At 28.3% G+C, this 23228-nt stretch overlaps 2 long non-coding RNA genes across 3 annotated transcripts; both read right to left on the reverse strand.

Moving 5' to 3' along the window:
• Positions 1-16821: 16821 nt before the first annotated feature.
• LOC143047295 (uncharacterized) lies at positions 16822-19491 on the reverse strand. 2 transcript variants are annotated; one of them, XR_012969485.1, is made up of 3 exons: positions 19416-19491; positions 17408-17475; positions 16822-16851 (listed from the first exon to the last, which is right to left on the reverse strand). It is a non-coding gene; the product is annotated as an uncharacterized LOC143047295 (long non-coding RNA). The 2 variants fall into 2 exon arrangements; XR_012969484.1 differs by lacking the exon at positions 16822-16851 and adding an exon at positions 17115-17139.
• Positions 19492-21095: 1604 nt separating this feature from the next.
• Positions 21096-22592, reverse strand: LOC143047296 (uncharacterized). Its single transcript, XR_012969486.1, has 3 exons — positions 22439-22592; positions 21432-21499; positions 21096-21163 (listed from the first exon to the last, which is right to left on the reverse strand). It is a non-coding gene; the product is annotated as an uncharacterized LOC143047296 (long non-coding RNA).
• Between the last annotated feature and the right edge of the window lie 636 nt (positions 22593-23228).

The following is a 23228-nucleotide window of genomic DNA, read 5'->3' on the forward strand; positions in this document are numbered from 1 at the left end:
TAAAATGGGGCAGATTTTTTGGCTATTGAAATTAATGTTATGTGTTTTATGTCAAATTTTAAATCAGCGACACTTAATTTACAATTACTATCAATTCTAATTAAAAAATGCCGCATTCGAATCGAAATTTTAATAAAAGAAATTGATTTAAGACCAAATTTGTCATAAAATTCTAAGCTATTGTTACAGTAAAACATAGTTTCGAGTACAATTTTAATGAGCAAATACTAACATGTGACTCATCCTGGTGCGTTATTTTCCATGAAATCCCTCGTTGGAGTGGAACATATATGGGCATCTGTAACAAAAGGAAATTATAAATTAGTATCAGCTTTAAAATGGGGAATATTTTTTGGCTATTGAAATTAATGTAATGTGTTTTATGTCAAATTTTAAATCAGCGACACTTAATTTACAATTACTATCAATTCTAATTAAAAAATGCCGCATTCGAATCGAAATTTTAATAAAAGAAATTGATTTAAGACCAAATTTGTCATAATATTCTAAGCTATTGTTACAGTAAAACATAGTTTCAAGTACAATTTCAATGAGCAAATACTAACATGTGACTCATCCTGGTGCGTTATCTTCCATGAAATCCCTCGTTGGAGTGGAACATATATGGGTATCTGTAACAAAAGGAAATTATAAATTAGTATCAGCTTTAAAATGGGGAATATTTTTTGGCTATTGAAATTAATGTGATGTGTTTTATGTCAAATTTTAAATCAGCAACACTTAATTTACAATTACTATCAATTCTAATTAAAAAATGCCGCATTCGAATCGAAATTTTAATAAAAGAAATTGATTTAAGACCAAATTTGTCATAAAATTCTAAGCTATTGTTACAGTAAAACATAGTTTCAAGTACAATTTTAATGAGCAAATACTAACATGTGACTCATCCTGGTGCGTTATCTTCCATGAAATCCATCGTTGGAGTGGAACATATATGGGTATCTGTAACAAAAGGAAATTATAAATTAGTATCAGCTTTAAAATGGGGAATATTTTTTGGCTATTGAAATTAATGTGATGTGTTTTATGTCAAATTTTAAATCAGCAACACTTAATTTACAATTACTATCAATTCTAATTAAAAAATGCCGCATTCGAATCAAAATTTTAATAAAAGAAATTGATTTAAGACCAAATTTGTCATAAAATTCTAAGCTATTGTTACAGTAAAACATAGTTTCAAGTACAATTTTAATGAGCAAATACTAACATGTGACTCATCCTGGTGCGTTATCTTCCATGAAATCCCTCGGAGTGGAACATATATGGGTATCTGTAACAAAAGGAAATTATAAATTAGTATCAGCTTTTAAATGGGGAATATTTTTTGGCTATTGAAATTAATGTGATGTGTTTTATGTCAAATTTTAAATCAGCGACACTTAATTTACAATTACTATCAATTCTAATTAAAAAATGCCGCATTCGAATCGAAATTTTAATAAAAGAAATTGATTTAAGACCAAATTTGTCATAAAATTCTAAGCTATTGTTACAGTAAAACATAGTTACGAGTACAATTTTAATGAGCAAATACTAACATGTGACTCATCCTCGTGCGTTATCTTCCATGAAATCCCTCTCGTTGGAGTGGAACATATATGGGTATCTGTAACAAAAGGAAATTATAAATTAGTATCGGCTTTAAAATGGGGAATATTTTTTGGCTATTGAAATTAATGTGATGTGTTTTATGTCAAATTTTAAATCAGCGACACTTAATTTACAATTACTATCAATTCTAATTAAAAAATGCCGCATTCGAATCGAAATTTTAATAAAAGAAATTGATTTAAGACCAAATTTGTCATAAAATTCTAAGCTATTGTTACAGTAAAACATAGTTTCAAGTACAATTTTAATGAGCAAATACTAACATGTGACTCATCCTGGTGCGTTATCTTCCATGAAATCCCTCGTTGGAGTGGAACATATATGGGTATCTGTAACAAAAGGAAATTATAAATTAGTATCAGCTTTTAAATGGGGAATATTTTTTGGCTATTGAAATTAATGTGATGTGTTTTATGTCAAATTTTAAATCAGCGACACTTAATTTACAATTACTATCAATTCTAATTAAAAAATGCCGCATTCGAATCGAAATTTTAATAAAAGAAATTGATTTAAGACCAAATTTGTCATAAAATTCTAAGCTATCGTTACAGTAAAACATAGTTTCAAGTACAATTTTAATGAGGAAATACTAACATGTGACTCATCCTGGTGCGTTATCTTCCATGAAATCCCTCTCGTTGGAGTGGAACATATATGGGTATCTGTAACAAAAGGAAATTATAAATTGGTATCAGCTTTAAAATGGGAAAGATTTTTTGGCTATTGAAATTAATGTGATATGTTTATGTCAAATTTTAAATCAGCAACACTTAATTTACAATTACTATCAATTCTAATTAAAAAATGCCGCATTCGAATCGAAATTTTAATAAAAGATTGATTTAAGACCAAATCTGTCATAAAATTCTAAGCTATTGTTACAATAAAACATAGTTTCAAGTACAATTTTAATGAGCAAATACTAACATGTGACTCATCCTGGTGCGTTATCTTCCATGAAATCCCTCTCGTTGGAGTGGAACATATATGGGTATCTGTAACAAAAGGAAATTATAAATTAGTATCAGCTTTAAAATGGGAAAGATTTTTTGGCTATTGAAATTAATGTGATATGTTTTATGTCAAATTTTAAATCAGCAACACTTAATTTACAATTACTATCAATTCTAATTAAAAAATGCCGCATTCGAATCGAAATTTTAATAAAAGAAATTGATTTAAGACCAAATTTGTCATAAAATTCTAAGCTATTGTTACAGTAAAACATAGTTACGAGTACAATTTTAATGAGCAAATACTAACATGTGACTCATCCTCGTGCGTTATCTTCCATGAAATCCCTCTCGTTGGAGTGGAACATATATGGGTATCTGTAACAAAAGGAAATTATAAATTAGTATCGGCTTTAAAATGGGGAATATTTTTTGGCTATTGAAATTAATGTGATGTGTTTTATGTCAAATTTTAAATCAGCGACACTTAATTTACAATTACTATCAATTCTAATTAAAAAATGCCGCATTCGAATCGAAATTTTAATAAAAGAAATTGATTTAAGACCAAATTTGTCATAAAATTCTAAGCTATTGTTACAGTAAAACATAGTTTCAAGTACAATTTTAATGAGCAAAAACTAACTTGTGACTCATCCTGGTGCGTTATCTTCCATGAAATCCATCGTTGGAGTGGAACATATATGGGTATCTGTAACAAAAGGAAATTATAAATTAGTATCAGCTTTAAAATGGGGAATATTTTTTGGCTATTGAAATTAATGTGATGTGTTTTATGTCAAATTTTAAATCAGCAACACTTAATTTACAATTACTATCAATTCTAATTAAAAAATGCCGCATTCGAATCGAAATTTTAATAAAAGAAATTGATTTAAGACCAAATTTGTCATAAAATTCTAAGTTATTGTTACAGTAAAACATAGTTTCAAGTACAATTTTAATGAGCAAATACTAACATGTGACTCATCCTGGTGCGTTATCTTCCATGAAATCCCTCGTTGGAGTGGAACAAATATATGGGTATCTGTAACAAAAGGAAATTATAAATTAGTATCAGCTTTTAAATGGGGAATATTTTTTGGCTATTGAAATTAATGTGATGTGTTTTATGTCAAATTTTAAATCAGCGACACTTAATTTACAATTACTATCAATTCTAATTAAAAAATGCCGCATTCGAATCGAAATTTTAATAAAAGAAATTGATTTAAGACCAAATTTGTCATAAAATTCTAAGCTATTGTTACAGTAAAACATAGTTTCAAGTACAATTTCAATGAGAAATACTAACATGTGACTCATCCTGGTGCGTTATCTTCCATGAAATTTCTCGTTCGAGTGGAACATATATGGGTATCTGTAACAAAAGGAAATTATAAATTAGTATCAGCTTTAAAATGGGGAATATTTTTTGGCTATTGAAATTAATGTGATGTGTTTTATGTCAAATTTTAAATTAGCGACACTTAATTTACAATTACTATCAATTCTAATTAAAAAATGCCGCATTCGAATCGAAATTTTAATAAAAGAAATTGATTTAAGACCAAATTTGTCATAAAATTCTAAGCTATTGTTACAGTAAAACATAGTTTCAAGTACAATTTCAATGAGCAAATACTAACATGTGACTCATCCTGGTGCGTTATCTTCCATGAAATCCCTCGTTGGAGTGGAACATATATGGGTATCTGTAACAAAAGGAAATTATAAATTAGTATCAGCTTTAAAATGGGGAATATTTTTTGGCTATTGAAATTAATGTGATGTGTTTTATGTCAAATTTTAAATCAGCGACACTTAATTTACAATTACTATCAATTCTAATTAAAAAATGCCGCATTCGAATCGAAATTTTAATAAAAGAAATTGATTTAAGACCAAATTTGTCATAAAATTCTAAGCTATTTACTAACATGCGACTCATCCTGGTGCGTTATCTTCCATGAAATCCCTCGTTGGAGTGGAACATATATGGGTATCTGTAACAAAAGGAAATTATAAATTAGTATCAGCTTTAAAATGGGGAATATTTTTTGGCTATTGAAATTAATGTGATGTGTTTTATGTCAAATTTTAAACCAGCGACACTTAATTTACAATTACTATCAATTCTAATTAAAAAATGCCGCATTCGAAACGAAATTTTAATAAAAGAAATTGATTTAAGACAAAATTTGTCATCAAATTCTAAGCTATTGTTACAGTAAAACATAGTTTCAAGTACAATTTTAATGAGCAAAAACTAACATGTGACTCATCCTGGTGCGTTATCTTCCATGAAATCCCTCTCGTTGGAGTGGAACATATATGGGTATCTGTAACAAAAGGAAATTATAAATTAGTATCAGCTTTAAAATGGGGCAGATTTTTTGGCTATTGAAATTAATGTTATGTGTTTTATGTCAAATTTTAAATCAGCGACACTTAATTTACAATTACTATCAATTCTAAGTAAAAAATGCCGCATTCGAATCGAAATTTTAATAAAAGAAATTGATTTAAGACCAAATTTGTCATAAAATTCTAAGCTATTGTTACAGTAAAACATAGTTTCGAGTACAATTTTAATGAGCAAATACTAACATGTGACTCATCCTGGTGCGTTATTTTCCATGAAATCCCTCGTTGGAGTGGAACATATATGGGCATCTGTAACAAAAGGAAATTATAAATTAGTATCAGCTTTAAAATGGGGAATATTTTTTGGCTATTGAAATTAATGTAATGTGTTTTATGTCAAATTTTAAATCAGCGACACTTAATTTACAATTACTATCAATTCTAATTAAAAAATGCCGCATTCGAATCGAAATTTTAATAAAAGAAATTGATTTAAGACCAAATTTGTCATAAAATTCTAAGCTATTGTTACAGTAAAACATAGTTTCAAGTACAATTTCAATGAGCAAATACTAACATGTGACTCATCCTGGTGCATTATCTTCCATGAAATCCCTCCTTGGAGTGGAACATATATGGGTATCTGTAACAAAAGGAAATTATAAATTAGTATCAGCTTTAAAATGGGGAAGATTTTTTGGCTATTGAAATTAATGTGATGTGTTTTATGTCAAATTTTAAATCAGCGACACTTAATTTACAATTACTATCAATTCTAATTAAAAAATGCTGCATTCGAATCGAAATTTTAATAAACGAAATTGATTTAAGACCAAATTTGTCATAAAATTCTAAGCTTTTGTTACAGTAAAACTTAGTTTCGAGTACAATTTCAATGAGCAAATACTAACATGTGACTCATCCTGGTGCGTTATCTTCCATGAAATCCATCGTTGGAGTGGAACATATATGGGTATCTGTAACAAAAGGAAATTATAAATTAGTATCAGCTTTAAAATGGGGAATATTTTTTGGCTATTGAAATTAATGTGATGTGTTTTATGTCAAATTTTAAATCAGCAACACTTAATTTACAATTACTATCAATTCTAATTAAAAAATGCCGCATTCGAATCGAAATTTTAATAAAAGAAATTGATTTAAGACCAAATTTGTCATAAAATTCTAAGCTATTGTTACAGTAAAACATAGTTTCAAGTACAATTTTAATGAGCAAATACTAACATGTGACTCATCCTGGTGCGTTATCTTCCATGAAATCCCTCGTTGGAGTGGAACATGGGTGTCTGTAACAAAAGGAAATTATAAATTAGTATCAGCTTTTAAATGGGGAATATTTTTTGGCTATTGAAATTAATGTGATGTGTTTTATGTCAAATTTTAAATCAGCGACACTTAATTTACAATTACTATCAATTCTAATTAAAAAATGCCGCATTCGAATCGAAATTTTAATAAAAGAAATTGATTTAAGACCAAATTTGTCATAAAATTCTAAGCTTTTGTTACAGTAAAACATAGTTTCGAGTAAAATTTCAATGAGCAAATACTAACATGTGACTCATCCTGGTGCGTTATCTTCCATGAAATCCATCGTTGGAGTGGAACATATATGGGTATCTGTAACAAAAGGAAATTATAAATTAGTATCAGCTTTAAAATGGGGAATATTTTTTGGCTATTGAAATTAATGTGATGTGTTTTATGTCAAATTTTAAATCAGCAACACTTAATTTACAATTACTATCAATTCTAATTAAAAAATGCTGCATTCGAATCGAAATTTTAATAAAAGAAATTGATTTAAGACCAAATTTGTCATAAAATTCTAAGCTTTTGTTACAGTAAAACATAGTTTCGAGTACAATTTCAATGAGCAAATACTAACATGTGACTCATCCTGGTGCGTTATCTGCAGTAAAACATAGTTTCAAGTACAATTTTAATGAGCAAATACTAACATGTGACTCATCCTGGTGCGTTATCTTCCATGAAATCCCTCGTTGGAGTGGAACATGGGTATCTGTAACAAAAGGAAATTATAAATTAGTATCAGCTTTTAAATGGGGAATATTTTTTGGCTATTGAAATTAATGTAATGTGTTTTATGTCAAATTTTAAATCAGCGACACTTAATTTACAATTACTATCAATTCTAATTAAAAAATGCCGCATTCGAATCGAAATTTTAATAAAAGAAATTGATTTAAGACCAAATTTGTCATAAAATTCTAAGCTATTGTTACAGTAAAACATAGTTTCAAGTACAATTTCAATGAGCAAATACTAACATGTGACTCATCCTGGTGCATTATCTTCCATGAAATCCCTCCTTGGAGTTGAACATATATGGGTATCTGTAACAAAAGGAAATTATAAATTAGTATCAGCTTTAAAATGGGGAAGATTTTTTGGCTATTGAAATTAATGTGATGTGTTTTATGTCAAATTTTAAATCAGCGACACTTAATTTACAATTACTATCAATTCTAATTAAAAAATGCTGCATTCGAATCGAAATTTTAATAAACGAAATTGATTTAAGACCAAATTTGTCATAAAATTCTAAGCTTTTGTTACAGTAAAACATAGTTTCGAGTACAATTTCAATGAGCAAATACTAACATGTGACTCATCCTGGTGCGTTATCTTCCATGAAATCCATCGTTGGAGTGGAACATATATGGGTATCTGTAACAAAAGGAAATTATAAATTAGTATCAGCTTTAAAATGGGGAATATTTTTTGGCTATTGAAATTAATGTGATGTGTTTTATGTCAAATTTTAAATCAGCAACACTTAATTTACAATTACTATCAATTCTAATTAAAAAATGCTGCATTCGAATCGAAATTTTAATAAAAGAAATTGATTTAAGACCAAATTTGTCATAAAATTCTAAGCTATTGTTACAGTAAAACATAGTTTCAAGTACAATTTTAATGAGCAAATACTAACATGTGACTCATCCTGGTGCGTTATCTTCCATGAAATCCCTCGTTGGAGTGGAACATGGGTATCTGTAACAAAAGGAAATTATAAATTAGTATCAGCTTTTAAATGGGGAATATTTTTTGGCTATTGAAATTAATGTGATGTGTTTTATGTCAAATTTTAAATCAGCGACACTTAATTTACAATTACTATCAATTCTAATTAAAAAATGCCGCATTCGAATCGAAATTTTAATAAAAGAAATTGATTTAAGACCAAATTTGTCATAAAATTCTAAGCTATTGTTACAGTAAAACATAGTTTCAAGTACAATTTCAATGAGCAAATACTAACATGTGACTCATCCTGGTGCATTATCTTCCATGAAATCCCTCCTTGGAGTGGAACATATATGGGTATCTGTAACAAAAGGAAATTATAAATTAGTATCAGCTTTAAAATGGGGAAGATTTTTTGGCTATTGAAATTAATGTGATGTGTTTTATGTCAAATTTTAAATCAGCGACACTTAATTTACAATTACTATCAATTCTAATTAAAAAATGCTGCATTCGAATCGAAATTTTAATAAACAAAATTGATTTAAGACCAAATTTGTCATAAAATTCTAAGCTTTTGTTACAGTAAAACATAGTTTCGAGTACAATTTCAATGAGCAAATACTAACATGTGACTCATCCTGGTGCGTTATCTTCCATGAAATCCATCGTTGGAGTGGAACATATATGGGTATCTGTAACAAAAGGAAATTATAAATTAGTATCAGCTTTAAAATGGGGAATATTTTTTGGCTATTGAAATTAATGTGATGTGTTTTATGTCAAATTTTAAATCAGCGACACTTAATTTACAATTACTATCAATTCTAATTAAAAAATGCCGCATTCGAATCGAAATTTTAATAAAAGAAATTGATTTAAGACCAAATTTGTCATCAAATTCTAAGCTATTGTTACAGTAAAACATAGTTTCAAGTACAATTTCAATGAGCAAATACTAACATGTGACTCATCCTGGTGCATTATCTTCCATGAAATCCCTCCTTGGAGTGGAACATATATGGGTATCTGTAACAAAAGGAAATTATAAATTAGTATCAGCTTTAAAATGGGGAAGATTTTTTGGCTATTGAAATTAATGTGATGTGTTTTATGTCAAATTTTAAATCAGCGACACTTAATTTACAATTACTATCAATTCTAATTAAAAAATGCTGCATTCGAATCGAAATTTTAATAAACGAAATTGATTTAAGACCAAATTTGTCATAAAATTCTAAGCTTTTGTTACAGTAAAACATAGTTTCGAGTACAATTTCAATGAGCAAATACTAACATGTGACTCATCCTGGTGCGTTATCTTCCATGAAATCCATCGTTGGAGTGGAACATATATGGGTATCTGTAACAAAAGGAAATTATAAATTAGTATCAGCTTTAAAATGGGGAATATTTTTTGGCTATTGAAATTAATGTGATGTGTTTTATGTCAAATTTTAAATCAGCGACACTTAATTTACAATTACTATCAATTCTAATTAAAAAATGCCGCATTCGAATCGAAATTTTAATAAAAGAAATTGATTTAAGACCAAATTTGTCATAAAATTCTAAGCTATTGTTACAGTAAAACATAGTTTCAAGTACAATTTTAATGAGCAAATACTAACATGTGACTCATCCTGGTGCGTTATCTTCCATGAAATCCCTCGTTGGAGTGGAACATATATGGGTATCTGTAACAAAAGGAAATTATAAATTAGTATCAGCTTTAAAATGGGGAAGATTTTTTGGCTATTGAAATTAATGTGATGTGTTTTATGTCAAATTTTAAATCAGCGACACTTAATTTACAATTACTATCAATTCTAATTAAAAAATGCCGCATTCGAATCGAAATTTTAATAAAAGAAATTGATTTAAGACCAAATTTGTCATAAAATTCTAAGCTATTTACTAACATGCAACTCATCCTGGTGCGTTATCTTCCATGAAATCCCTCGTTGGAGTGGAACATATATGGGTATCTGTAACAAAAGGAAATTATAAATTAGTATCAGCTTTAAAATGGGGAATATTTTTTGGCTATTGAAATTAATGTGATGTGTTTTATGTCAAATTTTAAACCAGCGACACTTAATTTACAATTACTATCAATTCTAATTAAAAAATGCCGCATTTGAATCGAAATTTTAATAAAAGAAATTGATTTAAGACAAAATTTGTCATAAAATTCTAAGCTTTTGTTACAGTAAAACATAGTTTCAAGTACAATTTCAATGAGCAAATACTAACATGTGACTCATCCTGGTGCGTTATCTTCCATGAAATCCCTCGTTGGAGTGGAACATATATGGGTATCTGTAACAAAAGGAAATTATAAATTAGTATCAGCTTTAAAATGGGGAATATTTTTTGGCTATTGAAATTAATGTGATGTGTTTTATGTCAAATTTTAAATCAGCGACACTTAATTTACAATTACTATCAATTCTAATTAAAAAATGCCGCATTCGAATCGAAATTTTAATAAAAGAAATTGATTTAAGACCAAATTTGTCATAAAATTCTAAGCTTTTGTTACAGTAAAACATAGTTTCGAGTACAATTTCAATGAGCAAATACTAACATGTGACTCATCCTGGTGCGTTATCTTCCATGAAATCCATCGTTGGAGTGGAACATATATGGGTATCTGTAACAAAAGGAAATTATAAATTAGTATCAGCTTTAAAATGGGGAAGATTTTTTGGCTATTGAAATTAATGTGATGTGTTTTATGTCAAATTTTAAATCAGCGACACTTAATTTACAATTACTATCAATTCTAATTAAAAAATGCCGCATTCGAATCGAAATTTTAATAAAAGAAATTGATTTAAGACCAAATTTGTCATAAAATTCTAAGCTATTTACTAACATGCAACTCATCCTGGTGCGTTATCTTCCATGAAATCCCTCGTTGGAGTGGAACATATATGGGTATCTGTAACAAAAGGAAATTATAAATTAGTATCAGCTTTAAAATGGGGAATATTTTTTGGCTATTGAAATTAATGTGATGTGTTTTATGTCAAATTTTAAACCAGCGACACTTAATTTACAATTACTATCAATTCTAATTAAAAAATGCCGCATTTGAATCGAAATTTTAATAAAAGAAATTGATTTAAGACAAAATTTGTCATAAAATTCTAAGCTATTGTTACAGTAAAACATAGTTTCAAGTACAATTTCAATGAGCAAATACTAACATGTGACTCATCCTGGTGCGTTATCTTCCATGAAATCCCTCGTTGGAGTGGAACATATATGGGTATCTGTAACAAAAGGAAATTATAAATTAGTATCAGCTTTAAAATGGGGAATATTTTTTGGCTATTGAAATTAATGTGATGTGTTTTATGTCAAATTTTAAATCAGCGACACTTAATTTACAATTACTATCAATTCTAATTAAAAAATGCCGCATTCGAATCGAAATTTTAATAAAAGAAATTGATTTAAGACCAAATTTGTCATAAAATTCTAAGCTTTTGTTACAGTAAAACATAGTTTCGAGTACAATTTCAATGAGCAAATACTAACATGTGACTCATCCTGGTGCGTTATCTTCCATGAAATCCATCGTTGGAGTGGAACATATATGGGTATCTGTAACAAAAGGAAATTATAAATTAGTATCAGCTTTAAAATGGGGAAGATTTTTTGGCTATTGAAATTAATGTGATGTGTTTTATGTCAAATTTTAAATCAGCGACACTTAATTTACAATTACTATCAATTCTAATTTAAAAATGCCGCATTCGAATCGAAATTTTAATAAAAGAAATTGATTTAAGACCAAATTTGTCATAAAATTCTAAGCTATTGTTACAGTAAAACATAGTTTCAAGTACAATTTTAATGAGCAAATACTAACATGTGACTCATCCTGGTGCGTTATCTTCCATGAAATCCCTCGTTGGAGTGGAACATATATGGGTATCTGTAACAAAAGGAAATTATAAATTAGTATCAGCTTTAAAATGGGGAATATTTTTTGGCTATTGAAATTAATGTGATGTGTTTTATGTCAAATTTTAAACCAGCGACACTTAATTTACAATTACTATCAATTCTAATTAAAAAATGCCGCATTTGAATCGAAATTTTAATAAAAGAAATTGATTTAAGACAAAATTTGTCATAAAATTCTAAGCTATTGTTACAGTAAAACATAGTTTCAAGTACAATTTCAATGAGCAAATACTAACATGTGACTCATCCTGGTGCGTTATCTTCCATGAAATCCCTCGTTGGAGTGGAACATATATGGGTATCTGTAACAAAAGGAAATTATAAATTAGTATCAGCTTTAAAATGGGGAATATTTTTTGGCTATTGAAATTAATGTGATGTGTTTTATGTCAAATTTTAAATCAGCGACACTTAATTTACAATTACTATCAATTCTAATTAAAAAATGCCGCATTCGAATCGAAATTTTAATAAAAGAAATTGATTTAAGACCAAATTTGTCATAAAATTCTAAGCTTTTGTTACAGTAAAACATAGTTTCGAGTACAATTTCAATGAGCAAATACTAACATGTGACTCATCCTGGTGCGTTATCTTCCATGAAATCCATCGTTGGAGTGGAACATATATGGGTATCTGTAACAAAAGGAAATTATAAATTAGTATCAGCTTTAAAATGGGGAAGATTTTTTGGCTATTGAAATTAATGTGATGTGTTTTATGTCAAATTTTAAATCAGCGACACTTAATTTACAATTACTATCAATTCTAATTAAAAAATGCCGCATTCGAATCGAAATTTTAATAAAAGAAATTGATTTAAGACCAAATTTGTCATAAAATTCTAAGCTATTTACTAACATGCAACTCATCCTGGTGCGTTATCTTCCATGAAATCCCTCGTTGGAGTGGAACATATATGGGTATCTGTAACAAAAGGAAATTATAAATTAGTATCAGCTTTAAAATGGGGAATATTTTTTGGCTATTGAAATTAATGTGATGTGTTTTATGTCAAATTTTAAACCAGCGACACTTAATTTACAATTACTATCAATTCTAATTAAAAAATGCCGCATTTGAATCGAAATTTTAATAAAAGAAATTGATTTAAGACAAAATTTGTCATAAAATTCTAAGCTATTGTTACAGTAAAACATAGTTTCAAGTACAATTTCAATGAGCAAATACTAACATGTGACTCATCCTGGTGCGTTATCTTCCATGAAATCCCTCGTTGGAGTGGAACATATATGGGTATCTGTAACAAAAGGAAATTATAAATTAGTATCAGCTTTAAAATGGGGAATATTTTTTGGCTATTGAAATTAATGTGATGTGTTTTATGTCAAATTTTAAATCAGCGACACTTAATTTACAATTACTATCAATTCTAATTAAAAAATGCCGCATTCGAATCGAAATTTTAATAAAAGAAATTGATTTAAGACCAAATTTGTCATAAAATTCTAAGCTTTTGTTACAGTAAAACATAGTTTCGAGTACAATTTCAATGAGCAAATACTAACATGTGACTCATCCTGGTGCGTTATCTTCCATGAAATCCATCGTTGGAGTGGAACATATATGGGTATCTGTAACAAAAGGAAATTATAAATTAGTATCAGCTTTAAAATGGGGAAGATTTTTTGGCTATTGAAATTAATGTGATGTGTTTTATGTCAAATTTTAAATCAGCGACACTTAATTTACAATTACTATCAATTCTAATTTAAAAATGCCGCATTCGAATCGAAATTTTAATAAAAGAAATTGATTTAAGACCAAATTTGTCATAAAATTCTAAGCTATTGTTACAGTAAAACATAGTTTCAAGTACAATTTTAATGAGCAAATACTAACATGTGACTCATCCTGGTGCGTTATCTTCCATGAAATCCCTCGTTGGAGTGGAACATATATGGGTATCTGTAACAAAAGGAAATTATAAATTAGTATCAGCTTTTAAATGGGGAATATTTTTTGGCTATTGAAATTAATGTGATGTGTTTTATGTCAAATTTTAAATCAGCGACACTTAATTTACAATTACTATCAATTCTAATTAAAAAATGCCGCATTCGAATCGAAATTTTAATAAAAGAAATTGATTTAAGACCAAATTTGTCATAAAATTCTAAGCTATTGTTACAGTAAAACATAGTTTCAAGTACAATTTCAATGAGCAAATACTAACATGTGACTCATCCTGGTGCGTTATCTTCCATGAAATCCCTCGTTGGAGTGGAACATATATGGGTATCTGTAACAAAAGGAAATTATAAATTAGTATCAGCTTTAAAATGGGGAATATTTTTTGGCTATTGAAATTAATGTGATGTGTTTTATGTCAAATTTTAAATCAGTGACACTTAATTTACAATTACTATCAATTCTAATTAAAAAATGCCGCATTCGAATCGAAATTTTAATAAAAGAAATTGATTTAAGACCAAATTTGTCATAAAATTCTGAGCTATTTACTAACATGCGACTCATCCTGGTGCGTTATCTTCCATGAAATCCCTCGTTGGAGTGGAACATATATGGGTATCTGTAACAAAAGGAAATTATAAATTAGTATCAGCTTTAAAATGGGGAATATTTTTTGGCTATTGAAATTAATGTGATGTGTTTTATGTCAAATTTTAAACCAGCGACACTTAATTTACAATTACTATCAATTCTAATTAAAAAATGCCGCATTCGAATCGAAATTTTAATAAAAGAAATTGATTTAAGACCAAATTTGTCATAAAATTCTAAGCTATTGTTACAGTAAAACATAGTTTCAAGTACAATTTTAATGAGCAAAAACTAACATGTGACTCATCCTGGTGCGTTATCTTCCATGAAATCCCTCTCGTTGGAGTGGAACATATATGGGTATCTGTAACAAAAGGAAATTATAAATTAGTATCAGCTTTAAAATGGGGAAGATTTTTTGGCTATTGAAATTAATGTGATGTGTTTTATGTCAAATTTTAAATCAGCGACACTTAATTTACAATTACTATCAATTCTAATTTAAAAATGCCGCATTCGAATCGAAATTTTAATAAAAGAAATTGATTTAAGACCAAATTTGTCATAAAATTCTAAGCTATTGTTACAGTAAAACATAGTTTCAAGTACAATTTCAATGAGCAAATACTAACATGTGACTCATCCTGGTGCGTTATCTTCCATGAAATCCATCGTTGGAGTGGAACATATATGGGTATCTGTAACAAAAGGAAATTATAAATTAGTATCAGCTTTAAAATGGGGAATATTTTTTGGCTATTGAAATTAATGTGATGTGTTTGATGTCAAATTTTAAATCAGCAACACTTAATTTACAATTACTATCAATTCCAATTAAAAAATGCCGCATTCGAATCGAAATTTTAATAAATGAAATTGATTTAAGACCAAATTTGTCATAAAATTCTAAGCTATTGTTACAGTAAAACATAGTTTCAAGTACAATTTTAATGAGCAAATACTAACATGTGACTCATCCTGGTGCGTTATCTTCCATGAAATCCCTCGTTGGAGTGGAACATATATGGGTATCTGTAACAAAAGGAAATTATAAATTAGTATCAGCTTTTAAATGGGGAATATTTTTTGGCTATTGAAATTAATGTGATGTGTTTTATGTCAAATTTTAAATCAGCGACACTTAATTTACAATTACTATCAATTCTAATTAAAAAATGCCGCATTCAAATCGAAATTTTAATAAAAGAAATTGATTTAAGACCAAATTTGTCATAAAATTCTAAGCTATTGTTACAGTAAAACATAGTTTCAAGTACAATTTCAATGAGCAAATACTAACATGTGACTCATCCTGGTGCGTTATCTTCCATGAAATCCCTCGTTGGAGTGGAACATATATGGGTATCTGTAACAAAAGGAAATTATAAATTAGTATCAGCTTTAAAATGGGGAATATTTTTTGGCTATTGAAATCAATGTGATGTGTTTTATGTCAAATTTTAAATCAGCGACACTTAATTTACAATTACTATCAATTCTAATTAAAAAATGCCGCATTCGAATCGAAATTTTAATAAAAGAAATTGATTTAAGACCAAATTTGTCATAAAATTCTAAGCTTTTGTTACAGTAAAACATAGTTTCGAGTACAATTTCAATGAGCAAATACTAACATGCGACTCATCCTGGTGCGTTATCTTCCATGAAATCCATCGTTGGATTGGAACATATATGGGTATCTGTAACAAAAGGAAATTATAAATTAGTATCAGCTTTAAAATGGGGAATATTTTTTGGCTATTGAAATTAATGTGATGTGTTTTATGTCAAATTTTAAATCAGCAACACTTAATTTACAATTACTATCAATTCTAATTAAAAAATGCCGCATTCGAATCGAAATTTTAATAAAAGAAATTGATTTAAGACCAAATTTGTCATAAAATTCTAAGCTATTGTTACAGTAAAACATAGTTTCAAGTACAATTTTAATGAGCAAATACTAACATGTGACTCATCCTGGTGCGTTATCTTCCATGAAATCCCTCGTTGGAGTGGAACATATATGGGTATCTGTAACAAAAGGAAATTATAAATTAGTATCAGCTTTTAAATGGGGAATATTTTTTGGCTATTGAAATTAATGTGATGTGTTTTATGTCAAATTTTAAATCAGCGACACTTAATTTACAATTACTATCAATTCTAATTAAAAAATGCCGCATTCGAATCGAAATTTTAATAAAAGAAATTGATTTAAGACCAAATTTGTCATCAAATTCTAAGCTATTGTTACAGTAAAACATAGTTTCAAGTACAATTTCAATGAGCAAATACTAACATGTGACTCATCCTGGTGCGTTATCTTCCATGAAATCCCTCGTTGGAGTGGAACATATACGGGTATCTGTAACAAAAGGAAATTATAAATTAGTATCAGCTTTAAAATGGGGAATATTTTTTGGCTATTGAAATTAATGTGATGTGTTTTATGTCAAATTTTAAATCAGCGACACTTAATTTACAATTACTATCAATTCTAATTAAAAAATGCCACATTCGAATCGAAATTTTAATAAAAGAAATTGATTTAAGACCAAATTTGTCATAAAATTCTAAGCTATTTACTAACATGCGACTCATCCTGGTGCGTTATCTTCCATGAAATCCCTCGGAGTGGAACATATATGGGTATCTGTAACAAAAGGAAATTATAAATTAGTATCAGCTTTAAAATGGGGAATATTTTTTGGCTATTGAAATTAATGTGATGTGTTTTATGTCAAATTTTAAACCAGCGACACTTAATTTACAATTACTATCAATTCTAATTAAAAAATGCCGCATTCGAATCGAAATTTTAATAAAAGAAATTGATTTAAGACAAAATTTGTCATAAAATTCTAAGCTATTGTTACAGTAAAACATAGTTTCAAGTACAATTTTAATGAGCAAAAACTAACATGTGACTCATCCTGGTGCGTTATCTTCCATGAAATCCCTCTCGTTGGAGTGGAACATACATGGGTATCTGTAACAAAAGGAAATTATAAATTAGTATCAGCTTTAAAATGGGGCAGATTTTTTGGCTATTGAAATTAATGTTATGTGTTTTATGTCAAATTTTAAATCAGCGACACTTAATTTACAATTACTATCAATTCTAAGTAAAAAATGCCGCATTCGAATCGAAATTTTAATAAAAGAAATTGATTTAAGACCAAATTTGTCATAAAATTCTAAGCTATTGTTACAGTAAAACATAGTTTCGAGTACAATTTTAATGAGCAAATACTAACATGTGACTCATCCTGGTGCGTTATTTTCCATGAAATCCCTCGTTGGAGTGGAACATATATGGGCATCTGTAACAAAAGGAAATTATAAATTAGTATCAGCTTTAAAATGGGGAATATTTTTTGGCTATTGAAATTAATGTAATGTGTTTTATGTCAAATTTTAAATCAGCGACACTTTATTTACAATTACTATCAATTCTAATTAAAAAATGCCGCATTCGAATCGAAATTTTAATAAAAGAAATTGATTTAAGACCAAATTTGTCATAAAATTCTAAGCTATTGTTACAGTAAAACATAGTTTCAAGTACAATTTCAATGAGCAAATACTAACATGTGACTCATCCTGGTGCGTTATCTTCCATGAAATCCCTCGTTGGAGTGGAACATATATGGGTATCTGTAACAAAAGGAAATTATAAATTAGTATCAGCTTTAAAATGGGGAATATTTTTTGGCTATTGAAATTAATGTGATGTGTTTTATGTCAAATTTTAAATCAGCAACACTTAATTTACAATTACTATCAATTCTAATTAAAAAATGCCGCATTCGAATCGAAATTTTAATAAAAGAAATTGATTTAAGACCAAATTTGTCATAAAATTCTAAGCTATTGTTACAGTAAAACATAGTTTCAAGTACAATTTTAATGAGCAAATACTAACATGTGACTCATCCTGGTGCGTTATCTTCCATGAAATCCATCGTTGGAGTGGAACATATATGGGTATCTGTAACAAAAGGAAATTATAAATTAGTATCAGCTTTAAAATGGGGAATATTTTTTGGCTATTGAAATTAATGTGATGTGTTTTATGTCAAATTTTAAATCAGCAACACTTAATTTACAATTACTATCAATTCTAATTAAAAAATGCCGCATTCGAATCAAAATTTTAATAAAAGAAATTGATTTAAGACCAAATTTGTCATAAAATTCTAAGCTATTGTTACAGTAAAACATAGTTACGAGTACAATTTTAATGAGCAAATACTAACATGTGACTCATCCTCGTGCGTTATCTTCCATGAAATCCCTCTCGTTGGAGTGGAACATATATGGGTATCTGTAACAAAAGGAAATTATAAATTAGTATCGGCTTTAAAATGGGGAATATTTTTTGGCTATTGAAATTAATGTGATGTGTTTTATGTCAAATTTTAAATCAGCGACACTTAATTTACAATTACTATCAATTCTAATTAAAAAATGCCGCATTCGAATCGAAATTTTAATAAAAGAAATTGATTTAAGACCAAATTTGTCATAAAATTCTAAGCTATTGTTACAGTAAAACATAGTTTCAAGTACAATTTTAATGAGCAAATACTAACATGTGACTCATCCTGGTGCGTTATCTTCCATGAAATCCCTCGTTGGAGTGGAACATATATGGGTATCTGTAACAAAAGGAAATTATAAATTAGTATCAGCTTTTAAATGGGGAATATTTTTTGGCTATTGAAATTAATGTGATGTGTTTTATGTCAAATTTTAAATCAGCGACACTTAATTTACAATTACTATCAATTCTAATTAAAAAATGCCGCATTCGAATCGAAATTTTAATAAAAGAAATTGATTTAAGACCAAATTTGTCATAAAATTCTAAGCTATCGTTACAGTAAAACATAGTTTCAAGTACAATTTTAATGAGGAAATACTAACATGTGACTCATCCTGGTGCGTTATCTTCCATGAAATCCCTCTCGTTGGAGTGGAACATATATGGGTATCTGTAACAAAAGGAAATTATAAATTGGTATCAGCTTTAAAATGGGAAAGATTTTTTGGCTATTGAAATTAATGTGATATGTTTTATGTCAAATTTTAAATCAGCAACACTTAATTTACAATTACTATCAATTCTAATTAAAAAATGCCGCATTCGAATCGAAATTTTAATAAAAGAAATTGATTTAAGACCAAATTTGTCATAAAATTCTAAGCTATTGTTACAGTAAAACATAGTTACAAGTACAATTTTAATGAGCAAATACTAACATGTGACTCATCCTCGTGCGTTATCTTCCATGAAATCCCTCTCGTTGGAGTGGAACATATATGGGTATCTGTAACAAAAGGAAATTATAAATTAGTATCGGCTTTAAAATGGGGAATATTTTTTGGCTATTGAAATTAATGTGATGTGTTTTATGTCAAATTTTAAATCAGCGACACTTAATTTACAATTACTATCAATTCTAATTAAAAAATGCCGCATTCGAATCGAAATTTTAATAAAAGAAATTGATTTAAGACCAAATTTGTCATAAAATTCTAAGCTATTGTTACAGTAAAACATAGTTTCAAGTACAATTTTAATGAGCAAAAACTAACTTGTGACTCATCCTGGTGCGTTATCTTCCATGAAATCCCTCTCGTTGGAGTGGAACATATATGGGTATCTGTAACAAAAGGAAATTATAAATTAGTATCAGCTTTAAAATGGGGAATATTTTTTGGCTATTGAAATTAATGTGATGTGTTTTATGTCAAATTTTAAATCAGCGACACTTAATTTACAATTACTATCAATTCTAATTTAAAAATGCCGCATTCGAATCGAAATTTTAATAAAAGAAATTGATTTAAGACCAAATTTGTCATAAAATTCTAAGCTATTGTTACAGTAAAACATAGTTTCGAGTACAATTTTAATGAGCAAATACTAACATGTGACTCATCCTAGAGCGTTATCTTCCATGAAATCCCTCTCGTTGGAGTGGAACATATATGGGTATCTGTAACAAAAGGAAATTATAAATTAGTATCAGCTTTAAAATGGGAAAGATTTTTTGGCTATTGAAATTAATGTGATATGTTTTATGTCAAATTTTAAATCAGCGACACTTAATTTACAATTACTATCAATTCTAATTAAAAAATGCCGCAATCGAATCGAAATTTTAATAAAAGAAATTGATTTAAGACCAAATTTGTCATAAAATTCTAAGCTATTGTTACAGTAAAACATAGTTTCAAGTACAATTTTAATGAGCAAAAACTAACATGTGACTCATCCTGGTGCGTTATCTTCCATGAAATCCCTCTCGTTGGAGTGGAACATATATGGGTATCTGTAACAAAAGGAAATTATAAATTGGTATCAGCTTTAAAATGGGGAAGATTTTTTGGCTATTGAAATTAATTTGATGTGTTTTATGTCAAATTTTAAATCAGCGACACTTAATTTACAATTACTATCAATTCTAATTTAAAAATGCCGCATTCGAATCGAAATTTTAATAAAAGAAATTGATTTAAGACCAAATTTGTCATAAAATTATAAGCTATTGTTACAGTAAAACATAGTTTCGAGTACAATTTTAATGAGCAAATACTAACATGCGACTCATCCTAGAGCGTTATCTTCCATGAAATCCCTCTCGTTGGAGTGGAACATATATGGGTATCTGTAAGAAAAGGAAATTATAAATTAGTATCAGCTTTAAAATGGGAAAGATTTTTTGGCTATTGAAATTAATGTGATGTGTTTTATGTCAAATTTTAAATCAGCGACACTTAATTTACAATTACTATCAATTCTAATTAAAAAATGCCGCATTCGAATCGAAATTTTAATAAAAGAAATTGATTTAAGACCAAAGTTGTCATAAAATTCTAAGCTATTGTTACAGTAAAACATAGTTTCAAGTACAATTTTAATGAGGAAATACTAACATGTGACTCATCCTGGTGCGTTATCTCCCATGAAATCCCTCTCGTTGGAGTGGAACATATATGGGTATCTGTAACAAAAGAAAATTATAAATTAGTATCAGCTTTAAAATGGGGAATATTTTTTGGCTACTGAAATTAATGTGATGTGTTTTATGTCAAATTTTAAATCAGCAACACTTAATTTACAATTACTATCAATTCTAATTAAAAAATGCCGCATTCGAATCGAAATTTTAATAAAAGAAATTGATTTACACCAAATTTGTCATAAAATTCTAAGCTATTGTTACAGTAAAACATAGTTTCAAGTACAATTTTAATAAGCAAAAACTAACATGTGATTCATCCTGGTGCGTTATCTTCCATGAAATCCCTCTCGTTGGAGTGGAACATATATAGGTATCTGTAACAAAAGGAAATTATAAATTAGTATCAGCTTTAAAATGGGAAAGATTTTTTGGCTATTGAAATTAATGTGATGTGTTTTATGTCAAATTTTAAATCAGCAACACTTAATTTACAATTACTATCAATTCTAATTAAAAAATGCCGCATTCGAATCGAAATTTTAATAAAAGAAATTGATTCAAGACCAAATTTGTCATAAAATTCTAAGCTATTGTTACAGTAAAACATAGTTTCAAGTACAATTTTAATGAGCAAATACTAACATGTGACTCATCCTGGTGCGTTATCCTCCATGAAATCCCTCTCGTTGGAGTGGAACATGTATGGGTTTCTGTAACAAAAGGAAATTATAAATTAGTATCAGCTTTAAAATGGGAAAGATTTTTTGGCTATTGAAATTAATGTGATGTGTTTTATGTCAAATTTTAAATCAGCAACACTTAATTTACAATTACTATCAATTCTAATTAAAAAATGCCGCATTCGAATCGAAATTTTAATAAAAGAAATTGATTCAAGACCAAATTTGTCATAAAATTCTAAGCTATCGTTACAGTAAAACATAGTTTCAAGTACAATTTTAATGAGCTAATACTAACATGTGACTCATCCTGGTGCGTTATCTTCCATGAAATCCCTCTCGTTGGAGTGGAACATATATGGGTATCTGTAACAAAAGCAAATTATAAATTAGTATCAGCTTTAAAATGGGGAAGATTTTTTGGCTATTGAAATTAATGTGATGTGTTTTATGTCAAATTTTAAATCAGCGACACTTGATTTACAATTACTATCAATTCTAATTTAAAAATGCAACATTCAATCGAAATTTTAATAAAAGAAATTGATTTAAGACCAAATTTGTCATAAAATTCTAAGCTATTGTTACAGTAAAACATAGTTTCGAGTACAATTTTAATAAGCAAATACTAACATGTGACTCATCCTGGTGCGTTATCTTCCATGAAATCCCTCTCGTTGGAGTGGAACATATATGGGTATCTGTAACAAAAGGAAATTATAAATTAGTATCAGCTTTAAAATGGGGAATATTTTTTGGCTATTGAAATTAATGTGATGTGTTTTATGTCAAATTTTAAATCAGCGACACTTAATTTACAATTACTATCAATTCTAATTAAAAAATGCCACATTCGAATCGAAATTTTAATAAAAGAAATTGATTTAAGACCAAATTTGTCATAAAATTCTAAGCTATTGTTACAGTAAAACATAGTTTCAAGTACAATTTTAATGAGCAAATACTAACATGTGACTCATCCTGGTGCATTATCTTCCATGAAATCCCTCGTTGGAGTGGAACATATATGGGTATCTGTAACAAAAGCAAATTATAAATTAGTATCAGCTTTAAAATGGGGAATATTT

This window comes from Mytilus galloprovincialis, chromosome 10, assembly GCF_965363235.1.
Source record: "Mytilus galloprovincialis chromosome 10, xbMytGall1.hap1.1, whole genome shotgun sequence".
NCBI lineage: Eukaryota > Metazoa > Mollusca > Bivalvia > Mytilida > Mytilidae > Mytilus > Mytilus galloprovincialis.